Raw genomic sequence first — 23134 nt, 5'->3', positions numbered from 1 at the left:
ACAGAAAAACAATTACCTCTGTTATGGACTGAAGTGATAGCCCTCAAATTCACATGCTGAAGCCCTAAACTCCAATGCGAATGATGGTATTGGGGAAAGAGGCCCTAAGGGGTAAGTAAGGTCAGAAGGGAGGGGCCATTATCTGACAGAACTGGTGTCCTTCTAAGAAGAGGAAGAGACATCAGAGCTCACTCTCTACACACACACACACACACACACAAACACACACACACACACAGAGAAAAGGTCATGTGAGGCCACAGCAGAAGGCAGATGTCTACAAACCAGGAAGAGACATGTAACCAGAAACAGAATTTGCCAGCACTCTGATCACGGGCCTCAGTGTCCAGAACTGTGAAAAAATAAATATCTGTTGTTTAAGCCACTTGGTCTGTGGTATTCCGTTACGGCAGCCCAAGCAGACTATATACTCTCTGAAAATGAACAGCTAATATTTTTGAAGTAGTTTTACTCTACTGATAATGCAGCTGAATGAGAAACTGATAGTTACAAAGATGATCCATTTATAAAGAGAAGAGCTTGGAACAATTTGAAGAATAATTCATCCACAAAAATCACTTTCATACACTTGTGTTATTCTAAATTAAACGGATTAAATTTTACTGATGACTTCATTTTAGAAATAGCATACAGCTTTGAACCATAAGAGATATCACTACGTTGTGCTCGATTCTGAGAATGTCAGGGGACAACGTTCACAGAGAAGTCCTTAATGGAGTCTAAATAATAACCATCACTGAAAAACAGTAACATAAAAATCTTGAAATAGAAATGCTGATTCTTTTGAAACCAAACAGCATTTGCTCTACATGGCAAAGAAAATTTCAGTGGCACTATCTCTTGTTCTTGTAACTTGCTGCAAGATCATATAGAATTTGACTTCTTTGATGCTGACCTCATTAATAATTCAGAGTAATGGCCACACAGCCACACCCCATCACTCCGTCCTTACCCCATTGTCACTCCTTCCTTACAACTTCTACATTCTCAGTGGCAAGAAGTAAATTATTAGATCAGAGGGTAGCTAATACTTCTACAGTATTCACCCATTCTCTCAGCAATAACGATGAAGCTTCTTTCAATTTTCAGTAGAACTGCAAGAGAATACATAGGTTCCTATGCATTCAGGTTAATTTTTTAAAGCTCTTAGAGGTATATGTGTGTGTGTGTATGTGGGTATCTATAAATATGTGAACACATTTTAGACATCCAAACACTGTAAGGTGTCTATTAAGGGTATTTTATAGTGCATTCAAATTCTTGAACTTTGATAACATTTTAATTTTTTAAAAAACTACCATTTTAGGCCACAAAACAAGTCTCAATAAATTTAAGAAGACTGAAATAATACCAAGCATCTTTTCTGACCACAACAGTATGAAATTAGAAATCACCTACAAGAAGAAAATGAGAAAAGCCACAATATATGTGGAGATTAAACAAAACGAACAAAATGCTACTGAACAACAAGTGGGTCAATGAAGAAGTCAAAGGAGAAATCAAAAAGTACCTGGAGACAAATGAAAATAGAAATATGACATGCCAAAATCTATGGGAATGCAGCAAAAGTAGTTCTAAGAGGGAGTTTATAGCATTTCAGGCCCACCTCAACAAACAACAAAAATCCCAAATAAACAACCTAACAATTCACTTAAAGAAAATGGAAAAAGAACAAAGCCTAAAATCAGCACAAGGAAGGAAATAATAAAAATCAGAGCAGAAATAAATGAAACAGAGATTAAAAAAAAAAAGAATAGAAAAAAAAAAATCAATGAAACCAAGAGCTGGTTCTTTGAAAAGATAAACAAAATTGACAACCTTTTAGCTAGACTCACCAAGAGAAAAAGAGAGAAGGCTCAAATAAATAAAATCAGAAATGAAAGAGGAGAAATTACAACAGACACCTCAGAAATACAAAGAGTTACAAGAAAATATTATGAAAAGCTATACACTAACAAATTGGATAATCTAGAAGAAATGGAGAAATTCTTAGAATCACACAACCTTTCAAAACTGAATCAAGAAGAAATAGAGAATCTGAATAGTCCAATCATCAGTAAGGAGATCAAAACAGTAATCAAAAACCTCCCAAAACATAAAAGCCCAGGACTAGATGGTTTCCCTGGTGAATTCTACCAAACATTCAAAGAAGACTTAACAACTATCCTTCTCAAACTCTTCCAAAAAGTGGAGAGGAGGGGAAGCTTCCTAACTCATTCTACAAAGCCAACATTACCCTGATACCAAAACCAGACAAACAACACAAAAAAAGAAAATTACAGGCCAATACACTGATGAACATCAACACAAAAATCCTCAACAAAATACTGGCAAATCAAATAAAACAATACATTTAAAAGATCATACACCATGATCAAGTGGGATTTATTCCATGGATGCAGGGGTGGTTCAACAACCATAAATCAATCAACGTGATACACCACATTAACAAGAAAAATCACATGATCATCTCAACAGATGCAGAGAAAGCATTTGACAAGATACAGCATCCATTTATGATAAAAACTCCAAATAAAATGGGTACAGAAGGAAAGGACCTCAACATAATAAAGCCCATATATGACAAACCCACAGCTGGTATCATTCTCAATGGAGATAAACTGAAAGTGATTCCTCTAAGAACAGGAACCAGACAAGGATACCCACTTCCACCACTCTCGTTTAATGTAGTATTGGAAGTTCTAGCCAGAGCAATCAGGCAAGAAAAATAAATAAAAAGGATCCAAATTTGAAGGGAAGCAGTGAAACTGTCACTATCTGTAGATGACATGATTTTATATTTAGAACCCTAAATAATCCACTAAAAACTTTTAGAAATAATAAATTAATACAGTCAAGTTCCAGGATACAAAATCAACATACAAAAATCAGTTGCGTTTTATACACTAACAGTAGTAGAAAGAGAAATTAAGAATACAATTCCATTTACAATTGCAATAAAAAGAATAAAATACCTAGGAATAAACTTAACTAAAGAGGTGAAAGACCTGTACACTGAAAATTATGAAACATTGTTGAAAGAAACTGAAGAAGACATAAAGAAATGGAAAGATATTCCATGCTCTTGAATTGGAAGAATTAACATAGTTAAAATGTCCATACTTCCTAAAGCAATCTACAGATTCAATGTAATCCCTATCAAAGATCCAACAACATTTTTCACGGAAATAGAACAAAGAATCCTAAAATTTATACGGAACAACAAAAGACCCACAATAGCCAAAGGAATCCTGAGAAAAAAGAACAAAGCTGGAGGTATGCCACTCCTTAATTTCAAAAGATACTACAGAGCTATAGTAACCAAAACAGCATGGTACTGGCACAAAAACAAAGACACAGATCAATGGAACAGAATCGAGAGCCCAGAAATAAACCCACACATCTATGGACAGCTAATTTTCAACAAGGGACCCAAGAACATAAAAGGGAGAAAGGAAAGTCTCTTCAATAAATGGTGCTGGGAAAACTGGACAGCCACATGCAAAAGAATGAAAGTAGACCATTATCTTACACCATACACAAAAATTAACTCAAAATGAATTAAAGACTTGAATGTAAGACCTGAAACCTTTAAACTTCTAGAAGAAAAGATAGGCAGTACACTCTTCGACATCGGTCTTAGCAGCATATTTTCAAGCACCATGTCTAACCGGGCAAGGGAAACAATAGAAAAAGTAAACAAATGGGACTACATCAAACTAAAAAGCTCTGCACAGCAAAGGAAGACATCAACGAAACGAAATGACAACCTAACAATTAGGAGAAGATATTTGCAAACCATATATTGGATAAGGGGTTAATATCCCAAACATATAAAGAACTCATACATCTCAACAACAAAAAAACTAACAACCCAATTAAAAAATGGGCAAAAGATCTGAACACGACATTTCTCCAAGGAAGATATATAGATGGCCAACAGGCACATGAAAAGACGTTCAAAATGCACATCAAAACTACGAGATATCACCTCACTCCCATTAGAATGGCTATAATTAACAACAAGAAACAAGCATTGGAGAGGATGTGGCGAGAAGGGAACTCTCATACACTGCTGGTGGGAATGCAAACTGGTGCAGCCACTATGGAAAACAGTACGGAGATTCCTTGAAAAATTAAGAATAGAACTACCATACGATCGAGCTGTTCCACTGCTGGGTACTTTTCCAAAGAACATGAAAACACGAATGCATAAAGATACACGCACCCCTATGTTCACTGCAGCATTATTCACCACAGCCAAGACTTGGAATCAACCTAGGCACCCATCAAGGGACGAAACGATAAAGATGATGTGGTATTTATACACCATGGAATACTACTCAACCATAAGAAACGATGAAACCCAGCCATGTGTGACAACATGGATGGACCTTGAGGGTACTATGCAAAGTGAAATAAGTCAGAGGGAGAAAGTCAAATACCATATGATCTCGCTCATAAGTAGAAGATAAAAACAACAACAAAGAATCGCATAGAGACAGAGATTGGATTGGTGGTTACCAGAGAGGAAGGGTGGAGGGACAAGGGCAAAAGGGATGATTAGGAACGTATGTATGTGCTGATGGATTGTAATTAGTCTTTGGGTAGTGAACATGATGTAATCTACACAGAAATCGAAATATAATGATGTACACCTGAAATTTATATAATGTTATATACCAATGTTACCATAATAAAAATAAAAATAAGTAAAATGAAATATTTTAAAAGCTGAAAGCAAAAAAACACTACCATTTTTTGAGTGTTTCCCATGTGCCAGGCACTTGACATAATCACCTCATTTAATTATCACAATCCCACAAGATAGAGATCATTATTCCATATTAAGATGAGAAAACAAAGTTTCAGTGAGGTTAAATAATTGCCCCAACTCTTTGAATTAAAAAGTGCCAGAACTAGGATTATGTCTAAGTGTCTCTGCATCCACAGCTGTCTAAGAATGTTCCTTTCCCCTAGTCTTGAGGAACTACGAACTATCAAACTAAGCATTGTTTATACACTCCTAGATTTTTAAATCATCTTAATCCACACAGGTCTGGCAGCAATCTTTTATTATAGGTCTGGTAGCAACGCTTTATAATACCTGTGGGATTATTCAAACCAATATTGGCTGAGGAGTTCTATATGCCTAGGGATTTTCTAGAAGGCTTAGGAGACAATAATGCAATGTCACTGTATAGTGAATATGACCCCAGGTGGAGTACTTTTTTTTTTTTTAAAGATTGGCACATGGGCTAACAACTGTTGCCAATCTTTTTTTTTTTTTTTTTTCTGCTTTATCTCCCCAAACCCCCCCTGTACATAGTTGTATATCTTAGTTGCAGGTCATTCTAGTCGTGGGATGTGGGATGCCGCCTCAATGTGGCCTGACGAGCGGTGCCATGTCCGCCTCCAGGATCCGAACCCTGGGTCGCTGCAGCGGAGCGCGCAAACCCAACCACTCGGCCACGGAGCCGGCCCCCCAGGTGGAGTACTTTAGAAAACTCCTGGGATACACTTGTTAACCTCCCTACAGTGTCTGCATTCTTTCGCTCAATAATCATTCTTAAAATTGATCTTTTTTCTGTTTTTTTTTTAAAGTTTGGCACCTGAGCTAATATCTGTTGTCAATCGTTTTTTTTCTTCTTCTTCTTCTCCCCAAAGCCCCCCAGTACCTAGTTGTATATTCTAGTTGTGAGTGCCTCTGGTTCTGCTATGTGGGACACCACCTCAGCATAGCCTGATGAGCAGTGCTAGGTCCACAACCAGGATCTGAACCGGAGAAACCCTGGGCCGCTGAAGTGGAGTGTACAAACTTAACCACTCGGCCACGGGGCCTGCCCCCAAATTAATCTTAAGTAGAGGCATTTGGCTACCATTACACAGCAAAATTATTATGTTACTATTGGAAAAAGCAAAGTTCCCATTTCCTCATTCCCTTTCAAATCAAATTAGATAATATTTGTTAAAGTTCTGGAACCAGTTATACATAGGTAAGAAATTATTATGAAAATGATATTCCCTTCTCTACCTCTGTATGCAAACTGCAGAGGGTCAAGTCTGCAGTAATTTTCATTCATTTCAGTTTTAAGAGCCATAGTTCCACCATCATTCCTCTCTCCTTCTGTCTAAGACTTGTGTATCCCAGAGAGGTTGCTCCTTCAGCTTTGGTCCAGGAACAAAGACAACACGGAGCACAGTGGCAGCAGACTCAGCAAGATCATGAACATGAGCGAGAAACTTTTACTGCTATAAACTACTAAGAAGTGGGGACTCTGGGTAATGAAACATAACTTTGCCTATGCTGCGTGATATGGCATGTTTTCTAGATTTTGTGGACCCTGGCATCCTTTTGCCACATAACACCTTCCAGGATTTGTTTCCTAAATTACGCCTGGTTTTTTATGGCATCTTTTCTATTTCTTGGCTAGAAGTATACAGTATTAGCCATCTTCAATTAAGCTTCTTAAATTTTAACAGCAATTTGAATTTGTCAATTTCGGTTACAGTCGATAAAAAATATTTTAGTGAAAGAATCTAATTAACATTCAGAAATCACAGCTCAGATGGCTACTTAAGTCAAGACTGCTATACTAACGGTGATTAACGATTTAGTTTTCTGAACACGTCAGATTAAGTGTCCTGCTTTACTTTCTACTTATGTATTCAGATCTAGCAAATTTAACAAAGAAAATACTGCCACAAATTTAATTTTCTTTAAAACTCACTATGCTCAACTCCCCTTTGGATTAGCTATTGAGAACATATTTGAAATTTCACTATCGATATTTCCATATTCTATAGTCTATTCTGCTGATCCAGTGAAACCACCATCAACCGTATGCTAACTGCCATTCTTAAATCCAGAATCTGTATTTCTAACTTAACTCTGCCTTACCAGCCAGCACAGAGAGGAGGGAAAATGATAACTAAATCTCAATCTTCTCACGGACATTAAGATTTTGTTGGTGTTTAAATATCCACATAAATACACACTCAAGCCAAACTGCATACATTTTTACTGTGTGTACAATCTTACGCAATGGCATTCAGAAGAATGGTTCACAGGCCTTATATGTATGCTTGTATCATAAAAGCAACATTCAGCCATATACTCACTAAAAGAAGAAGGTAGACAGATATTCTAGACCGATTTCATAAGCTAACCAAAATACTTAAAAACAGAAAGGATTGAAGCTTAATTTTCAGTTCATCAGAAAACTAAAGAATAAGTTCAGGTCCTGAAAACTGCAACTAAACAATATTTACTATATTTTTTCATTTTAATTTACATCAAATTCCTTGGTTTTACAAGTCATCAGTTCACAGATTTTTATTCCCAGATGGAGAAAATTCTGCATGTAAGGAGTCATTATTAAAATCAATCTTAAAATACTGTCGCATTTTAAAACCATTAAAAAAAATTTTTTCCTAAAGAAACAGCTTTGAAATAGCTTATGTACAGGAGGACAGAGTTACAGTACCTGTGAGTTTCAGAGTTTGATATAATTTGTCACGTATATATTTTACAATCTCAACTTTTTCTTCATTGGGTGGTTTTCATATTCAAAATAGTTTCATGACGTTGCTATATACACCTCTATTATTTTTAATACGGACAAAACAAAACAAAACCAGCCATAATGCTTTGATACCGATTAACTTTTCAGTTTAAGCCAAAGGCAGTACAAAAAACAACTTTTGGGGAACAGGCCAATTTAACATTTATTTACGTATATAACCTCTAGATATTTTCAGGACTTAAATAAATTGACTTTTCACCAACAATATATTACTGTGGAGAAACAAACCAAACGTTTTGAAAGAGTTAATTTTTAAAAATTCATGATTTTAAAGGAAAATATAACTTACTGGGTGATGGAGATTACAATGTCGCTTTAAATAGTAATAATAAAATTGACAAGAAAAAATACACAATTATCACACTTCCCTGATCAACAGGGAAGGTGAACCCATCAAACGGGAAGAAGTTGAGACCAGCTCCGCCAGCACATAGCTCGTGACTGTTTCACCGCCGCCAGGTCAGTAAGTCAGATGCAACCCCAGTGCCTCTCTTACCCGTCAAGTCAAGGCTTTCCATTGTGATTTCAATGGAACATCAGAATTTCCAGCCTCTGTGATGCAGCAGGATTCTGTGAAAAACCCAGAGCAAAGCGGTTAAAATGGTGAGCCACGAAGGCCTTTCAAACAAGGTTGACACTTACGGTCCTTTAGCAAAATAATCCGCCCCCCAAACAAATTAACAGCCAAACACTCAAAACCAGGCAAATTCTTAAAAACCCCTATGCCAACACTATTTACAGAAAGTGGCCTAAAGTGTTCATTGTCAACTTTAACAAAAAGTCACTAAAATTATACATTCAATGGGAATTGTAAGATTAAAGTTACAAAGAATTATAGGCAATCATTTCTCAGTTTTTTGGCTAAAATCAAGTGCAGAATGACAGTCAAATCCCCTGGAAAAACATAACGCTAAATTGACATTTTGGCTAAATTCCAGTCATTTACTTATTTCTTTTTTGAGAACGAGCACTATTTACTCGGAGCCTGCTACAGCAAAGGAGTCAGCCACCAGCACCTGAGCTTGGCAGACACTCAAAGGCAGAGACGTGGGAAAGTTTTGTTTTTTTTTTTTAATTCAAATTATTTTAAATGACTGGCCCAACCCAACCAGATAAACTATGGTTTGGGTATTAATATCTTAAAATTTATCTTTTATATGTTTTAACGATAACGCATGAAGCAAGGTTTTTTTTTTTAATAGATGGGGATTGCGGGAGACACACAAATAGAGAAAAACCGTTACCAAAAAATTACTTTCTAGCTATAAGTGGTGAAGGAAATATAGGAAAGAGGATGACCATCAGCATAAGGGTGTCCACACAAATGAAAAGGAACATTTTACATTAATAATACTGCAAACATAGACCTGCAACTACATTGTATCATTTTTAAGAATTAAATTATTTCAGTTTCTATGTGAGACACATTCATTTAGTGTCTGGTGTGCTTCAGTAGTAACGCTAAAGTCACACGCAACTAAGACAGACAATTTCCTGCTCCCTGCAGATCATCACAAGAGATTCCTTTGCCACCAGCAGGCTATAACACACTCTAGAAATCGGGTATCACTCACTGACTTACGGCTTTATCAATACGATTAGTCATTTTATGGCTTGGCTGAAGTTTTTTTGCCCTATCAGTCACTGCGATATGCAAGAACCGGCTCTCACACACTAAATATCAAACGTGTGTGACGCTTCATGTGAGTAATCCTATCTCAAATCAGATGACTCAGTTGTCACCCAGCGCTACTGAAGAAAACAAGAGCTGGAAAGAATGAATAAAATATTAAATGGTCTCATGTGGCTTCAAACAAGATAACAGTCATTCATCCATACTTTTTAAAACAAGGGTATGGATAAAAGTATAAATCCAGATCTTTGAAACAAACTACAAAGAACACATATGAATACTTTTTTTTTTTTTTTGAGGAAGATTAGCCCTGAGCTAACATCTGCTGCCAATCCTCCTCTTTTTGCTGAGGAAGACTGGCCCCGAGCTAACATCCATGCCCATCTTCCTCTGCTTTATGTGGAACGCCTACCACAGCATGGCTTGCCAAGCAGTGCCATGTCTGCACCCAGGATCTGAACTGGCAAACCCTGGGCCGCCTAAGCAGAACGTGTGAACTTAACCGCTGCCCCACCGGGTCAGCCCCCCATATGAATACTTTTAAGTTAAGTGACTATGTTTTTACTAAGGAAGCGTACAATTCCAAAAACTGACTCAATAATGGTGTAAAAGTCTATTCTTAATTATCATAAAATAGGCGACTAACATTATTAAAAATGTTTTTTAAGAAAATCACATACACTATTTCATATATTTATTCACATACTTTGTCTTCATATAAATCCATAAAAACCAGTATAGAGAAGAACCATTAAAATAAATGAGTAAAAATCATGAAGTAAATAAATAGTTATAAATCATTGTCAGGTAAATAAATTGCTGTAGACTAAAAAAATAAATAAAATTCGTACTGCCAAAATTGGGAGAGGAGAGTCCACCACTAATTTTTAACAGTGTGGGTTTAATCCTTATTTTGATTTAAAGATTTGCTTACTTTTTAAGAAGTGAGCACATGCTACGAGAGAAATAAAATATGCTAATACAGCCTATATACAGAGCTTCTAAGAGCTCAAGAACAAACTCTCACAAATCTTCAGGTACCTTTATAGATTTGTTTCTATATCAGATATATACCCCAAAATAGACCATAACTACACCTTATTCTGATTACTGTTTAATAATTTATCAATTGTGATACAACTATGGATAAAGTGAGGAGGGAGGGGAGAGAGGCTGGCTCTGCCATGGCCAATATGGGTTTAAAAACTCACAGGATAACGAATAAATTGTGCTGGACTTAACTAAGACAGAGGCCAGGGACTCAGCCTCAGAGCAGAGGGCAATCTCAAGGCTGAAGGTGCTGCCTGAGACAGGCTCCTTTTGAGTTCTCTGACGGCAAACTCAGAGACTCCAGGTTGTATCTGGCTATTACAAATGGCCACGTGAGCAGCCTCAGCAAATCAGTTTCAGCATAAGCTGTTCCACATTTAAGTTACAAGCACTTCAGAACGTGTTCCGATCTGATTGATGGAAATGGGCGGTGTGTGATGTGTCAGAGGGACAGGTGGGCAAGCAGGGGGAGAAGCCTCAAGTGTGAATATGTCCTGCAGAATGGCGCCTTGAATGCACCCTTGGACCAAAGCCAGCGCAGATTTCGTCTGAGCCACCGTCTGTGTTCAGGTCCCACTTTAGCTTCCTCTCAGCTCTCACTCTCACCATCAATAGGGCCTTGGAGTCCTGATTGCCCATGATGCAGCTCCACAGCCGCATTAAGAACCAGTTCCCCTTCCCTTTGCAAGCCTCTGCTTCCCACCTATGACACTGCCTCCAACAGGAGGCACACCGGGCCAGGCCTGAGCCGGCACAGCTCAGCATTCCCTCTGAGAAGCTTCATCATGGCCGGTGGGAGAGCTACCTATTAGACATCTATTATTTACCTCTTACCACAAACAGGGCATCTGACTTGGCATCTGAAAAACCTATCTTAAAGAGCTGGCCTGAGCAAGCACTGAAATATCCCTAAGCTACTGGCGTTCTGGCACAGCTGACACATTGCCCCTTGGGGTGCTATGTTTTGAAAAGCTTATTAAAGGTGAGGCGCCACTTCTTACAATGAGCAGACTCCCAATTAGTGCTAATGTCCAGTATAACATTCAAAGGCACATCATGGCAAAATCCTCTTCGATGCCAACACGGTGTGTTTTGCACCCTGATGTCACTACCACCTAGTCAGTGCAGAAGGGACTCCAAGGCAACCATGCTGTCCACTTACACGGAAGAGTATTTAATCCCCATGAATGACTGCTTTTCTGATGTTTTCATCAATTCTCTGGGTAAAAGATTAAGCTTTAACTAACTCATTTTCATACATAACCCTAATTCAATCAAGCTCAATAAAAGTCATTCTGGACTGCAATTATTTGCTAAAGAACAATTACATTCAAATGAAAAAAAAAATTGCCGGGCATGATACAATGCACGGTACAGATGCCTCTCCATTGACGGAGCCAGAAACAACCATAGAAACAGTCAAACTGCTAGAAAAGATATTAGATTTTTTTCCTCATCCTCCTGAAAATAGAATACTCATGCTTTTACACCTGAAGAAAACAAAATGGAGAACCCAAGAAAGCAAATTTTAAAATGACCATTTTCAATTACGTTTATGGTTTGAAAGAGGCTGCATTTCTAATTTAAGAGTCAGCACGACCTATGAGAGCCAAAACAAGTCCAGGTCACAAATAACAGTCTTAATATCCACTTTCTCACGAAATCTTCCCCTGGCTTTCTCCCTTGTCCTAACAATGTGTATTCCAATCTCTACTTTACAACGCAAGTTCTCCTCAAAGATTTTTCCTGTCTTAAAACTACTTATTCACATTTATACAAGTCTTATATTTTCAACTCACTCTTTTATATACTACATGTTTACAAATAAAACAAATTTTATAAATAAACTTAAATACAAACTCCAAGCTCTTACTTTTATGTAATATATTATATTTGTGGTCAAAAACATTCTCATTGATGTAACTAAAGCCTTCCCTGTCGTATGTGTACGTGAATTCCCCCACCCACTCCACTCTACTCTATGTTCCTTTAATCTCCTTAACAGCAGCATCAGGCACAGTATACAATAAGATAGTACTGAAAATGCACATGAGTTGTTATGCAATTTTGGCCAGTGAATTCCACACTCCAGCACTGTGGTCCGCCACAGGCCAAAGGATGCTTTTCCTAGAAATGATAAGCTGGCAGTCTGACTTCCAGTTAAATCGTCTGTTGAAATAAAATATCTTCACATAGACAAAGATAACAGCAGGGGGAGATAAACATGTATATATATATGCTTTTTAACAAAAGTGTTGTCTTTATTCCTACTTTATATTGTCACTGACAGTACAGAAAGTATAAAAAATACTTTACGACAAAAAGTATGACAATATAAAGTAGGAATAAAGACAACACTTTTGTTAAAATCATCCACCTGCCTGTCTCTATAGTTGAAGCTTAAACCACAGCTATTTCACAGGCATTTTTGGCCAGGCACCAATCTTTAAGAGAAATTACAAGAGTCAGCTATATTGAGAACGGAAATCTCTTAAAAGAAAATGCAAATCTGAAGCACCTCTTCGTCACTTTCCCACCGCCACCCCTGCATTTCCTTATGCTCCAGAGCCTTTCAGTTAAGAAACCTTAAACACAGTAATAAAAGCAAAACAAGTCTTGAGTTCCCAGATACTAACAGTCGACCAACGTGACTGCTCAGTCAGCAAAGATTTGTCTAGCTGTTTGGACTTTCCAGCAAGGTGTCAGAAAACTCTAGCATTCATTGTTTAACATGCACCTATAAGAGCAGTACTCAATATTGACCAATTATAAAATTATGCTGTGAAAAATACTTACTACCTATCTATATGCCAACGGTACAGAGATGCAAATGATATAACCTTTCACAGTTTGAGAGATTACTAAGAAGCTGCTATGCATTAATACTGCAAAAGGTATTCTAAGAGTTGCTGTTTTCTGGAAGCTGATGATCTAGTTGGGTAAGAGCACACACACACACACACACACACACACACACACACAAGTTACATAATAACAGAGAAAAATGTAGAACGTCAAAATGATAAGCAAAGAATTCAGAGAGAGTCATAATGCCCAAGGGGATCTTTATGGAGGAGACAAATAAAGCTGGAACTTGAAGCACGGGTGACACAGAAAGAGAGGATGGAGGAGGGTGTTGCAGGCACAGGCACAGCACGAGCAGAGGTTCAATACTGGACGAAGCATGCTGGAAGGGACAGGAGGCAGATCTCGTTGAAGAGAACCGTTCCCATCAGGAAGTGGAACATAAAATGTGGGCAAACGAGAAAGTGATACAATTTGCTTTTTTCTTTCCATAGCCTCACAAACAGCAGAGTATAGTTAGCAGCATGGTGTTCCCCAAAGCGGACTGACCTTAGGGCCAAACCCCACCTCCGCCATTCACTTCCCTGCAATTTTGGGTGAATCCCTGAGACGCTCTGAGCCTCCATTCCTCAGCTGCAAAATCGACATCACCATCCCCACACCTCTAAAGGCTGCCTTAAATTATTAGGAGATATTATAAACACAAAGGGGGTGGCATACAGTAAGTGCTCAGTAGATGTCAGTAATCTCACTAGAGTTAAAACTAAGTGGTAGAAAAGTATTTAACAAAGTTACAGGGTGAACACACTGAAGCGTGCCTTGAATATTCTCAGCATCTGGATGGTAAGTGAATTGCTCGTTTTGCAAATGGTGTTTCACTGTAGATTCTGTTTTATTTAGGTTGGTTTTAACATGTTTGATTCTGACAGTCCAAGCAACCACTTTTTACTCCTCCCAATTCCGAGGTACATTAGCTGACTTGATAATATGGCTACATCATTATAATGCTCATCTGCCACAAGACTGTTGTTTCAGGGACCATGGTGGAACCATGAGCTTCTGCAGTTTCCATGAGCAGGGGCGGAAAGTGAGGAGGCGTTCGTCCAGTCAGATGGTTTGGCAGGGAGGCCCTGAAAGCCTCTTTTATACTCCTGTGGACTGTACAAATGTGCCTTTGACCTTCTCAGGCACGGGAAATTGCACATTTAAGGCAGAAGGAGTTTCACTTCCAGGAAGGGTATAAAAACACTCCTGCCAGCAGCTGCCTCAGGAATACCGACGGGGATCCCCCAGGCATCCTGGGAGACTCACTGCTTCCACCGAGCCACTGAGCCCTGCGAGGGGTAATCCCAGCCCGTGGGCCCTCCCACCCACGCGTTTCGTGGGCTAGCCCAAGCAAAGCCTGGCCTGCACACTTCAGGAATTAGCCCGAACCTTCAAGGAGGGGTCCTGAGAAGGAAACCCACGGGAGGAACCTCAGGACCACCCTGTCCTTTGAGGAAGGAAAGGGTTCCTTTAGCTGCTTTCACATCAGCAATAATTCACAATATACAGAAAAACCACACTCTTAAACAACTTACTCCAAAGCCATTTCATAAAAAAAGGAAGTTACTCATCAGCAATTTACATAATTTTAAATGGAAGGTATTCTGTTCTGAGAAGTAAAGGATACTAGTCTTTCCCTTTTTTCCTTTATTAATTAAGTTGCACAAAGGTAATTTAAAGAAACATAAACACAAATGTAAAACTGCCATCGAAAAGCACATTTCTACTAAAATTTTTATTAAATAGAAATATTTTATTAATATTAAAATAAAATATAAAAATATTTTATTAAAAAACTAAAAGAAAACTGTACTAATCCAGAAAGAGAGCCTGTGCCTTTAGTGTGTGCCTAATGTATATCCAGCAAATAATGTAGCAGCAGAAAGGCTCCTGCTCCTCAGACGGTAATTGCAAGAATATTCCTCACATGAAGACACAAAGGAGTCTGCTCAAAAGTGAGCCACGCTAAGTGTCAACACGCTCCCTTCTGAAGTTATTTATTCACAAAGCAGTTATTCCTGGGACGAACAATACTACACAGTAACGAGCGATTTTCAATCAGAAAGATCCAGAAAACTTTCCTTAGCGGGAAACAGGGATGTGCAATCACAGAATTTCGATAGCCGAAACCAAGACAGACCCAAAACAGTGAAGGGATTGGACAAACGGCATTCAGCTCTTTGTGACTGAGTGCAGACTATACCCCTGGTCTCCATGGGGCTTCTCCCATCCCTCCACACTGCTGCCCTGGAGGCCTCAGTGTCACTCCCCACTAGACATTCCATTAAATCACGGAATAGCAGAGGGTTGGCGGCAGATGAGAGTGACAGGCGATTCGGGTCAACCCCTTTGACCACACAGCAAACTAGACGCAGAGCTCAGCCAGACCCCAGGGCTCCCGTGGCAGGTCAGTGCCCCTGCCCCACAGCACACTGCTCTTCCAGACCAGCACTACTCAAGGGAGCTGCAGCCTGCTGTCCACAGACCAGCAGGAGGCCACCCCAGGCTACTTAGGGTCCCTACTCTTCTCGTGGTCTTCACAGCAGCAGTGTTCACCTGGAGAAGGATCATAGGAAAAGGGGATCCCTTTTCCCTCTCAGGGTTAAGTCCAAGAATGCTGCTTGCCTCTAGAACACTTTCCCCTTTCTAGTCTGAAGGCAGATAAGGACACTTTTTAGTTGTAGAAGTGGTATGCCAAATATTTCTTTACGTTTCTAAACATTCTCCTAAATACCTTGGAGTAAAAAGTTCATGTTGGTTTACGTGTGTAGGGGAAGGGAGTATATGGGAACCGTACTTTCCACTCAATTTTGCTGTGAACCTAAAACTGCTCTAAAAAATAAAGTTTATTAATTTTTTAAAAAGCTAACGTCAATTAGCTTCATTCTAATTATTCACTTATATACTAACTGGAGAATGACAAGCCATTGCCAGTTCAGAATATATAAACGGTAATTCTCCCTTAAATGCTCACTCCCACTGGAAACACCTAGTACCAATTAAAATTACGTCCTCCAGTAAAACTAAGCATGTGTCCTACAACCACCATCTCTGTTCAACAGGAATGCTCCACTGGTCACTAATCCTCCACACATGACCTCTGCATGAGTTGCCACTGCTCCTATGGCAGTCAATATTTAAAGTAATATAAAATATTTGGTTCTAATTAAGCCAATTCAAAATATCAAGGGAAATACTCTCCAAGTATTCCCATTGGTAGACTAAGGTTTATCCTTTGTCACTAATTCCAGAAGAGACCCTCAGAGCTCAGGGTGACCCCACCCCTGGAACCAACAATCACATGGCATACAAGGTGAGCAATGAAAGGCGTGTCCTGGAGCGGCCTGAGTGACGGCTTAACAGCCACAGTGCAGAATACTGCTGATCGGTATTTTGAAACTTTACCTGTTTTATAATTAACAAAATCAGATTTTGTCACCTTTCGAGTTAAAAAGGAAACTCCCTGGAGAAGCCTTATTTAAATGGGAGAATAATCAGCCATAAAAGAGTTATTTTTCTATACAGAAAATAACAGACATAGATGTTTTTGCCTGCCCAGCATACATGTATCTCCCATTTTCTGGTAAAAGTACTTTGATTTGGGGGAAAATACTCCTTGTGCACAGTCCACGTACCTCGAGTGGGACTGGCCTAATGTACCCAGGCTTCAGGGATAATCTCTCCTGGGCTCGGTCAGTCAGCTCCTTCCGTTTTCCTGGATGCTGCGGCTGACTGAGGAAGGGGTATGAAACCTAAATCGTGGCACAGCACACACAATAAATAACAGCTATGTGATGCTGTAATAATATTAGTGCCTAAAGTGAGAGGAGAAGAGAAATTGGAATGGTGTGCAGTTTTGTTGTAATAAGAGAAAACGAACATGAAAGTATGGAACCACATGCGTACCTCCTGAAAAGAAATGAAACAGAGTACTGATTTATTTTATTTTCTTTCAAATCCTAATTTCAACAAATTTATTCGAAATTCTGGGCACATCATGACATTCAATAAGTCAAGATGTTTAAATTTTCAATCTGTACTCCTGTAACAACAATTTCTCTTTCAATTTATATTCCCTATAAAGAGAAGTTTCAGGTTTCAACAAAAACACTGGAAAATTGGCTGATGTTAATCTGACTTCTAACACCAATTCTAAGGGCATTTCTACTGTCTCGAAATTTGTTATGTATGCTGTTATACTTAAGGAGATGATGGCACACAATTCGCTCTCCATGCCTGAAATTATATTTTTTCTTAGATTTAGGAGGAGGAGAAAAAAAAACATGGAATAGGTGGGAAAACAGTGTTTTGCTTTGGTGAGAGTTACCACACATATTTCCAGAAAAAACGTTAACTAATTTTTGAAGAATTAAAAAAGTAAAATATAATTACACCAAAACTATTCTGAACATAATTTTTTAAAGGGAATCTTCTTTGTAACTTGAGTTACTTTTATAGATAGTAATAGTCATAATACTTTTATAGATACCAAAGAGTTGGGTATCATATATTATATTGGAAATTACTTTCTTCACTAAATCTCTCATATCAGCTTACTTGACCCAGGCCTCCTGCATAAAAGTTGAACATATCTATGCGTTCACACATGAACATACGCCCACAGCCAAAAACTTCAACTTCAAAGTGCTAAGTTCTATGGTTACTCAGATTCCAGAGAGGTGCTAGTTATAATTTAAAAGCAAGAACACAAGTACTTATTTCTTACTTTGGTGGTAAGATGGACAGAAAGAAAGGAGTATCATTTAAACATAAATTCAGACCTAGGATGTATTTCCAAACAGCTACACCAACAGGCTTTTACAGTGTTCTGGAAATGTCAAAGACAGTTTTGAGAACACGGTTACAACTGAACTTCAATTATTCTATTTTGGGGGTGCACAGCAGCAGAAAGAAGAGTAACCCATTTCAGATTCTGACACTGGCATGTGGTTCCTAGTCTTCAATGAATCCAGCCAGCATGAAGAGTTTCATATAATGAATTCTGGGGAGTCTTCAAGATACAGTCTAAGATACAGACTTGAATACACTTGAAATTCAAGTCGATTTGTTTATAGCAAAATCTGCAACACAGTTCAGCACTGTTGCTAACAAGATAATTTTAAGTAACTCATTAGGTTCCCTTTATCCCATACTCCACCCCCATTCCCCTTCCTCCTTCCAAAGCAACCATTTTAATGTGCTTACTGAGTATTTTGAATGTGTGCTAATTTTACAGAGAACTGAGAATAGCACATCACATAAACAGAGGTGGAGGAGAAGACAGATGCTATTACGAGGGAAATCTCTTTTGAAGTTTCAATATGAGAACTCAAATAACACTTTTCTTCTGTTTATTTCCTGAGCTACGTTTTTTTCTCAGGGCAAAACGGAGCTGAAGATTCAACTCTCTGCCTACCCCACCTTCACCACCACCTTGAACTTGGGTCACTTAACTCTTGCTAAAGACGATGGTGGGAATGGGGGCAGGAAGAGAGGAGGAGTTGGTACGGCTAATGTAAACCTGAAAATACCCAACATAATATGATACATCTTTCGGAGACTGCAAAGCAGCTGCAAGTGATAAAATCTAAATTTCCTTGTATAACGTTCCAAGAAACATCATAGTTTCTGTCCCGTGAAGACTCAACTCTACTCAGCAAAGAGTCTCAACAAACATACAGAACTGTTTACATGTGACAGAAAGATTTAAAATTAGAAAAAGAAAAGTACTATAGAATTGGTCCTAAGCAAAATTAAAGCTGAGGTTTGGTGTCCTCAATCTTTCTTCACAAATCTTCTCCACTCCCCCAAAGACCCCTCAGCCCACCACAGGTACCAGCGGGTTTCACCCTCCCATCTCCACATCAAAACCTACTTTTACATGAATGATGGAGCACATGTACAATATTAATTGGGGAATAAAATGTGCGTGCTCAACAGGCATTACATCTAAGTAAAACATCGCTAACTGTGGAGTAATGAGTAGGTAACATGAACGCACACCCATAGATTTATAAGTAAGCATCATCTTTATCTGTTTATTTCACTAAAAGGTAACACGTTTAGTCAAAACTGAAAGCAGGCAATAGGAGATACCTACCTTAATTGAAATTCAAGTAAAACGACACACTGATACGAGTCCACATTGTGAAGTATTCAAAAAGAGATTGGACTTAGTAGAACCACATTGTCTAGCAAGAGGGGATAACAGTCTGTCTGTATCAGGTGAGGACAGAAAGAACTCCAAGTGCCTCGAGACCAGATCACTCAGTACGGACAGGGGCTAAGCAAACCAGCTGGGGGCAGAATGGTTGGAAGAAATGAAAATGTTCCTCTGGAAAAGAAGAAGTGCTGTTTTCATATCCTTTTAGGGTCTTATAAGGAAGAGGCATCAGAAATAATTTTATAGGGTGGTTTCAGAGTTTAAAACTGGAATCAATTTTAACAGATGTTTCTAGGAGGCAGTTTGGGGTGTTCAGTTTGAGGAAATGCTTTCTAACCATCAGATCTGTCCAAAAACGAAGTGAGTTCCTCTTGGCTATTTCTGCATCATTGGAGACGTTCAAGCAGAAACTCTAGGAGTTATGGTTATAAGGATTCGTGCAGGGCACTGAGAGCTGATCTCTAAGCCTTACAGAGTCTAAGATCCAAACATTTCAAGATTCTCTAGCTTTCTGAAATCAAAGCAAATGAGAGCTGGAAACAACGAGGCTGGGAATCCATCCTGCCCAGCAGCCATGGTGCCCGCAACCACAGCTCTATCCGCTTGCTCCATCTGCCAAAAGTGCTAGTGCAGTAATATCTCAAAGAAAGTTTGGGTTATTTGCACTTTAAATCACAATGAATGCTAGTATTGGTCAAGTCATTTAAGGGAACTGATCAACGCTAGCTTCTAATTAAAGGATAGTACAGATCTTTTCACATAATCAAAAGATTTAACATTAATACAATTCAATTATGACCTACTAAGCTTATACTCATATTGTTACACTGAATTGAAACTGGACCAATATAAGAAATTCCAAATAAATAGCATTATTATCTATTTTCATAGAACTATCCTTTGGAATCCAAAACACTTTATGGACATACCAATCTATAAAAAATTATTACAGTAATTGACATCATAAGTTCTTTTTGTCCATTTTATATATTAAGAAGACAGAGCCACCAATAGCTACAGTTATACTCAGCAACTGCACAAAAAAGAACAAAGTCTCCAGAGTAAAAATTATCAGTTGTGTAAATCATTCAACCACAAGGCTCCTCTATGTGCATTTTTTTAAAATCATTATTTATGAACATCCCAAAAGACCAAGCTACTAATTGTAAGACAGCAAAGGATCCATCAGATTCTCCCATTTGACCAGGATTTTATTTTCTAATTTGTATCTTACAGAGTTAGGTCCACAATTTTATTTCATTATCTTATGAAATCTGCCTTTCAGCCTATTTCTAGCTGACCTTACAGGGGGGAAAATGCACCCTGGAACTGAAGATCATGAGGTTAATATCTTGGTAGGATGAACATACCTTATAATTGACTTCCTGAGGGATTTTGCCATTGCTCTCCCGCCAGAGGGCATTCCCCGTCAGTTAAAATTCCCCTGTACAGATAACTACTTTGATACTCGCCCACGAGCTCTGTTTGTAACCGTACATTTTTATTGCATGAACCCTTCTCTGAAGGTTATCCCAAACATCCAACATAAAAGCAAAAAACAAACTCCCACACCCAGACTTTACAAATCGTATTTCCTCAATAAAAATGAACTTCAAATAAATTACAGGTAGATACACCTAGACACTTCCAAACACTGAAAAGAGGTAATAAACAAGCAGAAACAAGCATTTCTAAGACTGAGCACTAGGATCTGTAATTGGGACATGTTAGCCAGCTCCTGAATGCCAATGCGAACAGAAGCCAACTAGATGAAGTATTCTGAAAACCATTGTCAGTTCGCTCTGGAAAACCTCCTCTTTCCGTAAATGAATCTCTTAAAATGATATAATATATGCAAAAATAATTTGAAAAGTTTTTAAATATTATAAAATTTTAAGTAACTACTATTGATGTTTCTTGTGGTTAAAAGTAAAATAAATTTTACATTTCTTAGGGTACAGGTCAAAAAGGTGGGGAGAAGTTAAAGAGCCTCTGGTAGCTAAGGGAAATTGACCTGAGATTGAAATATCATCAGCTTGCTAAAGATAACCCACAAATAGCAAGAAGAACACATGTACTGGTAATACTTATATGCAAGCGAGTCCTACTAAAAAAGACAGTATCTTTAAAAAGAAAACACAACCCCGAAACTTGTCTTAATTAATTAGCCTTCCTTTTCAGTTCTTTTAATCTAATTCTAAGGAAGGAGAATGGTTTCAGCCCAAACATGCAAGAAGAAAACTTGATACCATGTATCAAACACAATGCTTGATTAAAATCTCCTAGATACCCTAAACCAGGAGATTTATTTGAAACTTTGATTTTTTTTTCCCTAACACTTCACTTTCTCCCACCACACAGACGTTCTATGGTAATTTTCTTCTTGTCTCTTTTAACCTAAATATCTTCACTGTTTTCACCCAAGTGGTTTCCACTCATCACTGCCCGCCCCGGGCACCTGGTGAGGGAGATGTGATTAGGGAACAGTCAGACGTGCTGAGTGAAATAGGGGATGAGCCCAAAGGCTTCGAGGCCTGGGCAGGGCGACAAAGTGGTATTACCCTCCTGTCATGGAAAAGCTGAGTGTCCCGGTGGTTGGGAGTGAGGAGGCACCCCCACAGTCTGTTCCAGTTGGCAGAGATCCAGTTAGTGATCTCTCTGACACAGAGCGTTATATGGAATGAGTCAGAAAGAAGCTGAGCAGACAGCAGGATTTGTGAGTCATCCAAACGCACACAGGTTAAACCCATGGCTGAGAGATGTCATTCAGGGTCCTTCCCTAAGAGTGGGGAGGACAGGGGCTCACAGACGGAAATCTCAGGGAACCCGCACGTCCTGTCTTCCCAGAGTTCCTTCCTCCCTGTGAGAAGAGTGAGGAGAGAAGCCCACGGGATCATCACTGTCGCCCATGATCCACACTGCTGCATGTTTCCAGGAGATGGTGCAAGCTGCTGTCGGGGCCTGCTAATCCCAAAGTTCCCTCTCCCAGCAGCACCGATGGCCTGCCTGTCCCGCATATTGTTCTTCCGTGACTTTGCCTCATGTTTACAACCCCACATGTTGCAAAAGATCTCGACACTCAGAAGCCTATTTCTTTCACTCAATGAATTATGTTCCCTTGGCCAGATCATATGCTATTTTCTGTTAGGACTGGTTTAAAAGTGAAAGATAAGCTGACTGCTTTGGGGGGCCACAGAAATGACAAGTTCATCAGACCACGGCAAACCCGATCTGAGGATCTAACATCACTTTCCCCACCCGTCCCCCAGCGATGTTCAGTTCAAAATCATTTAGACAAATGTCAGCAACCAAAATAATACCAGGTTTGTTTTTTTTTCTTCAGGGGTGTGGGGTGGGGAGAGAACATATTCAAACACAAAGAGTAGCTGTATCTACTCGGAAACATTTGTTTAATCAGAACTTGTAGGGGCCCCAAAAATTTCAACAACGCCGCTCCCTTCTGACTTGATCACTGTCAACCCGAACTACAAAACACAATCAGGAGACACTTTCAAAAATGCAGATGCCCAGGCACTTCCTACCCTAAACCACGTAAATGAGAATAACCTGAGGGGTTGGTGGCAGGCATCCACACAACTAACAGCCTCTTAGGTGACTCTAAAGTGCTTGAGAACCACGACGGATACATATACAAGGACTGGAGTGACAGAATGAAGGGTGACAAACTCATAGTGCCTGTGGCGGAGGAGCTCAGATAGTTAACGCACAGAGCTAAGACGGTCACAGGTAGTCACGAATCAGACGGGTCAGGCTGATTCTCTTTTACAGCAAGACTGCGCCTCTGCCCTGACAGGCATCTCACCGTTGATG

At 39.0% G+C, this 23134-nt stretch overlaps 1 protein-coding gene across 5 annotated transcripts in view; it reads right to left on the bottom strand.

The window, feature by feature from the left end:
* Positions 1–23134, bottom strand: part of BBX (BBX high mobility group box domain containing) — a 258252-nt gene that overhangs the window by 143467 nt on the left and 91651 nt on the right. For all 5 annotated transcript variants that reach the window (XM_046658686.1, XM_046658685.1, XM_046658688.1 and 2 more), the window contains exon 3: positions 8104–8177. The gene's annotated coding sequence lies outside the window, so the exon portion shown is untranslated. The remainder of the gene's footprint in view (positions 1–8103; positions 8178–23134) is intronic.

The sequence above is a fragment of the Equus quagga genome, chromosome 4, assembly GCF_021613505.1.
Source record: "Equus quagga isolate Etosha38 chromosome 4, UCLA_HA_Equagga_1.0, whole genome shotgun sequence".
In the NCBI taxonomy this organism is placed as follows: domain Eukaryota; kingdom Metazoa; phylum Chordata; class Mammalia; order Perissodactyla; family Equidae; genus Equus; species Equus quagga.
Note: the sequence above shows the minus strand (reverse complement) of the source record. Positions and strands in the feature narration are given on the sequence as shown.